Here is a 6,738-nt window from a genome sequence, read left to right as displayed (position 1 = left end):
ATCCGCTCCTTAGCTCTCTTACTGCAGTCCAGTGCCATAGACATCTTTGAAGTTTGGCCTCTAGTAATTTAGGAGGGACACTTTATGAAGGCCTTCTCACAATGGACTTATCATACAAGGCTCTACAGACAGATACAAAAAAAGACAGGCTATTTTTATTGTTGACGTTATTTTCGTTGACGATGTCTTGAAGTCAAGTCGTTCAACATTGAAATGCAGTTTTCTGTACCACACAGGACAACCAGGGAAAAGCGACGGTCGGTGGAACTCTGGCGCCACCAAGTGGACAATTGCTTCAGTTCGTTTGTGGCAGCAATGCTACCAGATATACTTGATACAAGATCAAATGTTACGTCAATATCTCCAAATTGCCCCCCCATCCCCACACGTAATATATTATTATTCCAATTTAGCTGTTGATCAGGTTAACGTGTTCTCTCATTTCTGATTGGAGGGGGGATGACCACGTGATCTTAGAACCTACAAATGTGTTACTTTGTAACAGTCAAACGTGGTTATTCCTGGCGTTGATCAACTCCACATCCATGCCACCATTTATTTAAAGCATTGTATTTTTTATGGAAAACAAAAAGCATACAGTGCTCATTTTGGTGTAATCATAACCGAGTTTGACGTGTCGGAGAACGGCCACTTCGTCCCGAAACCATTGTAGGTATCGCTTCTCGGCCTTTTGGCTAAGATCAAGTGTAGTATCTGTTCTTATCAGTTTAATATCTGATACGTCCCCTATCTGGGGACCATATATTAAATTGATTTTTGGAATAGGGAGATGGAATAGGGGCTTGCTCCGTCCACTCCACGCATCGACCTGGTATTGCAGTACCTCCAGGAACGGTGCACCCCCTTTCATTATAAAGAGAAATCAGACAGAGGAAGCAGAGTTGCTTCGTTGGTCTATAATTGTATTTTCACATTGAGCAACTGTTTGAACGTTAAATGACGAGACATAGGCATTGATGCGAGTGACCAGTCTTGTTCAGTACATCACAACACATCCGGGTATCTCAAGCACCCCGGTAAAACACAAGAGTTGCAGTAATGAACATTTACCAACAGATGGCATCACTGTGCCATCTTACACCCATAACATCTTCCATTTAATAAAATAGGATCCAATTCCATGTATTCAATTCATAGGCTGGTTTTCTCATAGTTTTGTAGACTTTCCATTGGCGTACAGAAACACAATCCACAATAGAAATAAGGAAAGCTGGATACAACGGGGGAACACTACCGATAGGAATGTATAGGCCTCAATCCACACCAAAACATTTGGACTAAACTATTGAATGTCAGATAAATCATGTAAAACAATCTGGTTGATGGTTAGCCTCATATACATGATCTATTTCAAATGTAGAACATACATCTAACTCAACAATAGGGAAACGATGTGTGAGTTTAGCTATTGTCTGCTTCAGATGTATATTGACAAAGGGCACTGATCGATCTTCTCCTCTCCAGCCCTCTCTTCTCTGGTCCTATCTTCTCCTCTCCTCTGGTCCTATCTTCTCCTCTCCAGCCCTCTCTTCTCCTATCTTCTCCTCTCCTCTGGTCCTATCTTCTCCTCTCCAGCCCTCTCTCCTCCTATCTTCTCCTCTCCGGCCCTCTCTGACAAGCCCCATTGAAAGCAGGCTTCGCGCTGAACACGTACAGACTGTTCCCAAGGCGGTAGCTGTTTGGGAAGTGCGTGTGAGATGACGTCAAAGTTGGGCCAACTTTCTCCATGACAAGATAGCATTTGGGAGAATGCATGCCCTGAGAGTTCTGCTTTACATAGAGACAAAATTTAAACGGTTTTAGAAGCTTTAGAGTGTTTTCTATTCGATAATATTTTTTATATGCATATATTAGCAATTTTGGGGAAAAATATTTTCAGTTTACTATGGGCACGCACTTTCTCCAACAGGGGCAGTATAGAGGTTAAGGTTAGGCGTGAGGTTTGGGGAGGGGTTAAGGTTAGGAGTAGGATTGAGGTTAAGGTTAAGAGAGGTGGATGATTTGCTGTGGTCTGTGAGTGTTGGATGAATGGGAGGGAGGGAGGGAGGCCAATGTGTTGTTTTTAATGGTCCTTAAAAATCGTTTTGAATATCCTCTTCTACTAAGTGCATTGAATAGTGTATTTATTGCATAATCCAGGTCTTGCTTGCAAGATGATATCCTGTAGAACCGTATAATTTGTGATTTTATTATTCCCTTAAATGTATGTTTAGGATGGTAACTGTGTTTATGAAGTAAAGCATGTGTGTCTGTTGGTTTGAAGTAAACTCTAGTGTGTAGTGTTTTCTGTGATTGATTGTTATTACTGAAAAAAACTGTTGTGTCTAAGAAGTTGACTTCTTGAGGATGAATTGTGTATTTAACCTTGATGGATGGATGATGACCGTTGAGAATGTTTATAAAGTTTGTGAATAACTGGATGTCGTGGGGTCAGGCTCCTATTATGTCATCTAAAAAGCGGTAATAGAAAGTGGGTTGATATGGACACTTGGCCAGTGCCTCTCTCTCCCATTCAGCCATGTATATATTGGCGTAAGTAGGTGCAAATGTTTTGCCCATAGCTGTTCCCTCCACCTGCAGGTAATAATGATCATTGAATAAGAAGTCATTACTAGTCAGGCTGATTTCTAATAGTTGTAATATTTCTTTGTCCGGTCTAGTGTTGTCTGGGTATCTCTTAAAGATATTTCTAATTGCTTGTATTCCTGTTGCTGTATTTATGTTGGTGTATAGGCTATCAATATCTATCGTGAATATGTGTGTATGGGAGGGAACAACTATGGGTCCAATCCTCTCCATGAAGTGGTAGGTGTCCCTGAGAAAGCTGGGGTGCCTTGTGGAGAGAGGGTTGATGTGATGATCTATATATTGTGAGATGTTGTAGGATTCACTATTGCAGTCTGAGACAATCGGTCTGCCAGGAGGAACTTCAAAGGGAATTGTCCATGTCTCCGGTTCCTTGTGTACTTTTAACAGTAAATAGAATAGTCTAGGTCGTGGGGTGTCTGTACCGTAGAGAAAGTCCCGTTGTTTTGCTGTGATGTAGTGTTGGTCGTAGAGTCTTTTTATTATTGTCCTTAGCTGTGTCTGTGTCTGTGGTTGTATACTGTTTTCTATTTGTTTATAGTGTTTGGTAACTGTCTGTTGGCTTCATACATGTATTGGTGTTTATCCAGTATTACTATTTTTGAATCTTTGTCTGCTGGTTTAATGATGATGTGTGGGTTGTTTTTAAGTTGTTGTATTGCCTGTCTTTCTACGTGTGTGAGGTTATCCTCCCTATCTGTGTGAGTCTGATGGTTGTGAAGTGTGTTCTTGTCCATTCTAATTAGTCTCCTGATTCTACCATCTATCTGGGAGGTTTTAGGTTCCCAGGTAGATGGTAAAGTAAATAGTAGGTGATTGTCATCTGTGTTGTAGTCAAAATAGTCCAACAGTTTTAAGTCTTCTATGGTATTTGTGGGTGTCCCTTTGAAGTTCCTCCCAATCAAATTTGTTTGGGCGAGGGATGAATGTCAACCCTCTCTCCAGGAGCTTTACCTGTGCTGCTGTGGGTATGAAGGATTTGAAGATGGGGCTGTGGTGGGGTTGGGGTTGAAGATGGGCTGTGGTGGGGGGTGATGGTGGGTATTTTGAGGCGCCCTTGTGGGGACCCTGGACTGGAGGCACAGATGGGGCTGTGGTGGGGGTGATGGTGGGTATTTTGAGGCGCCAGTTGTACAGGGACCCTGGACTATCAGAGGCACAGATGGGGCTGTGGTGGGGGTGATGGTGGGTATTTTGAGGCACCAGTTGTACAGGGACCCTGGACCGTGAGGCACAGATGGGGCTGTGGTGGGGGTGATGGTGGGTATTTTGAGGCGCCAGTTGTACAGGGACACTGGACCGGCAGAGGCACAGCTTTATCTTCGTTTTTTATGGGGGTTCGGATTTGGTGAGCTTTGGGGTGAATGCCCATTGTCTTGCCCTTTAACCATTGTCATATGCCCCTTGAATTGCCCTGTCCTTGTCTGTACCCTTGCCTGGCGCTTTGGGTGAAAGAGGAGCAGATGTAATTATGTCCCTAATAGTCATTGATACATTTGTGCTCCTTGCCTGGCGCACCTGTGGGTGAAAGAGGAGCAGATGTAATTATGTCTCTTAGTAATATTGATACATTACTCTGTGCTCCTTGCCTGGCGCCTCCTGTGGGTGAAAGAGGAGCAGATGTAATTATGTCTCTTAGTAATATTGATACATTACTCTGTGCTCCTTGCCTGGCGCCTCCTGTGGGTGAAAGAGGAGCAGATGTAATTATGTCCCTTAGTAATATTGATACATTACTCTGTGCTCCTTGCCTGGCGCCTCCTGTGGGTGAAAGAGGAGCAGATGTAATTATGTCTCTTAGTAATATTGATACATTACTCTGTGCTCCTTGCCTGGCGCCTCCTGTGGGTGAAAGAGGAGCAGATGTAATTATGTCTCTTAGTAATATTGATACATTACTCTGTGCTCCTTGCCTGGCGCCTCCTGTGGGTGAAAGAGGAGCAGATGTAATTATGTCTCTTAGTAATATTGATACATTACTCTGTGCTCCTTGCCTGGCGCTCCTGTGGGTGAAAGAGGAGCAGATGTAATTATGTCCCTTAGTAATATTGATACATTACTCTGTGCCCTTGCCTGGCGCTCCTGTGGGTGAAAGAGGAGCAGATGTAATTATGTCTCTTAGTAATATTGATACATTACTCTGTGCTCCTTGCCTGGCGCCTCCTGTGGGTGAAAGAGGAGCAGATGTAATTATGTCTCTTAGTAATATTGATACATTACTCTGTGCTCCTTGCCTGGCGCCTCCTGTGGGTGAAAGAGGAGCAGATGTAATTATGTCCCTTAGTAATATTGATACATTACTCTGTGCTCCTTGCCTGGCGCCTCCTGTGGGTGAAAGAGGAGCAGATGTAATTATGTCCCTTAGTAATATTGATACATTACTCTGTGCTCCTTGCCTGGCGCCTCCTGTGGGTGAAAGAGGAGCAGATGTAATTATGTCTCTTAGTAATATTGATACATTACTCTGTGCTCCTTGCCTGGCGCTCCTGTGGGTGAAAGAGGAGCAGATGTAATTATGTCCCTTAGTAATATTGATACATTACTCTGTGCTCCTTGCCTGGCGCCTCCTGTGGGTGAAAGAGGAGCAGATGTAATTATGTCCCTTAGTAATATTGATACATTACTCTGTGCTCCTTGCCTGGCGCCTCCTGTGGGTGAAAGAGGAGCAGATGTAATTATGTCCCTTAGTAGTATTGATACATTACTCTGTGCTCCTTGCCTGGCGCCTCCTGTGGGTGAAAGAGGAGCAGATGTAATTATGTCTCTTAGTAATATTGATACATTACTCTGTACCCCTTGCCTGGCGCCTCCTGTGGGTGAAAGAGGAGCAGATGTAATTATGTCCCTTAGTAATATTGATACATTACTCTGTGCTCCTTGCCTGGCGCCTCCTGTGGGTGAAAGAGGAGCAGATGTAATTATGTCTCTTAGTAATATTGATACATTACTCTGTGCTCCTTGCCTGGCGCCTCCTGTGGGTGAAAGAGGAGCAGATGTAATTATGTCTCTTAGTAATATTGATACATTACTCTGTACCCCTTGCCTGGCGCCTCCTGTGGGTGAAAGAGGAGCAGATGTAATTATGTCCCTTAGTAATATTGATACATTACTCTGTGCTCCTTTGCAGTTAGTGTTTTGTTTAATGGGTGTAGCTGTGACAAGTTTCTGTTTGACTGTTGGCTGTGTGGTGAACCTGGGCTATGATAGGGGTGACTGCTTTAGGAGTAGAGGTGACTATTGTACAAGTTTCTGTTTGACTGTTGGCTGTGTGGTGAACCTGGGCTATGATAGGGGTGGCTGCTTTAGGAGTAGAGGTGACTGTAGGTGTACAAGTTTCTGTTTGACTGTTGGCCTGGGGTGAACCTGGGCTGATAGGGTGAAGGAGAGAGGCACTGTAGGTGTACAAGTTTCTGTTTGACTGTTGGCTTGTGGTGAACCTGGGCTATGATAGGGGTGGCTGCTTTAGAGTAGAGGTGACTGTAGGTGTACAAGTTTCTGTTTGACTGTTGGCTGTGTGGTGAACCTGGGCTATGATAGGGGTGGGTGAGGAAGAGGTGACTGTAGAGTGTACAAGTTTCTGTTTGACTGTTGGCTGTGTGGTGAACCTGGGCTATGATAGGGGTGACTGCTTTAGGAGTAGAGGTGACTGTAGGTGTACAAGTTTCTGTTTGACTGTTGGCTGTGTGGGTGAACCTGGGCTATGATAGGGTGACTGCTTTAGGAGTAGAGGTGAGTAGGTGTACAAGTTTCTGTTTGACTGTTGGCTGTGTGGTGAACCTGGGCTATGATAGGGGTGGCTGCTTTAGGAGTAGAGGTGACTGTAGGTGCAAGTTTCAGTGTTTTGTTTGAACCTGGGCTATGATAGGGGTGGCTGCTTTAGCTGTAGGTGTACAAGTTTCTGTTTGACTGTTGGCTGTGTGGTGAACCTGGGCTATGATAGGGGTGGCTGCTTTAGGAGTAGAGGTGACTGTAGGTGTACAAGTTTCTGTTTGACTGTTGGCTGTGTGGTGAACCTGGGCTATGATAGGGGTGACTGCTTTAGGAGCAGGGGTGACTGCTTTAGGAGTAGGGGGGCCCACTGGACTTTTCCATTTCTCCTCTCCAGTTGTAGTGGTTGCTATGTTTCCCTCT

General features: G+C 44.3%; 1 non-coding gene across 1 annotated transcript; it reads left to right on the top strand.

Moving 5' to 3' along the window:
• The first annotated feature begins 675 nt into the window (after positions 1-675).
• Positions 676-866, top strand: LOC135566560 (U2 spliceosomal RNA). The gene has a single exon (XR_010462125.1). It is a non-coding gene; the product is annotated as a U2 spliceosomal RNA (small nuclear RNA).
• Positions 867-6,738: the final 5,872 nt, after the last annotated feature.

The sequence above is a fragment of the Oncorhynchus nerka genome, unplaced genomic scaffold (genome assembly GCF_034236695.1).
Source record: "Oncorhynchus nerka isolate Pitt River unplaced genomic scaffold, Oner_Uvic_2.0 unplaced_scaffold_4204, whole genome shotgun sequence".
Taxonomy (NCBI): domain Eukaryota; kingdom Metazoa; phylum Chordata; class Actinopteri; order Salmoniformes; family Salmonidae; genus Oncorhynchus; species Oncorhynchus nerka.
Note: the sequence above shows the minus strand (reverse complement) of the source record. Positions and strands in the feature narration are given on the sequence as shown.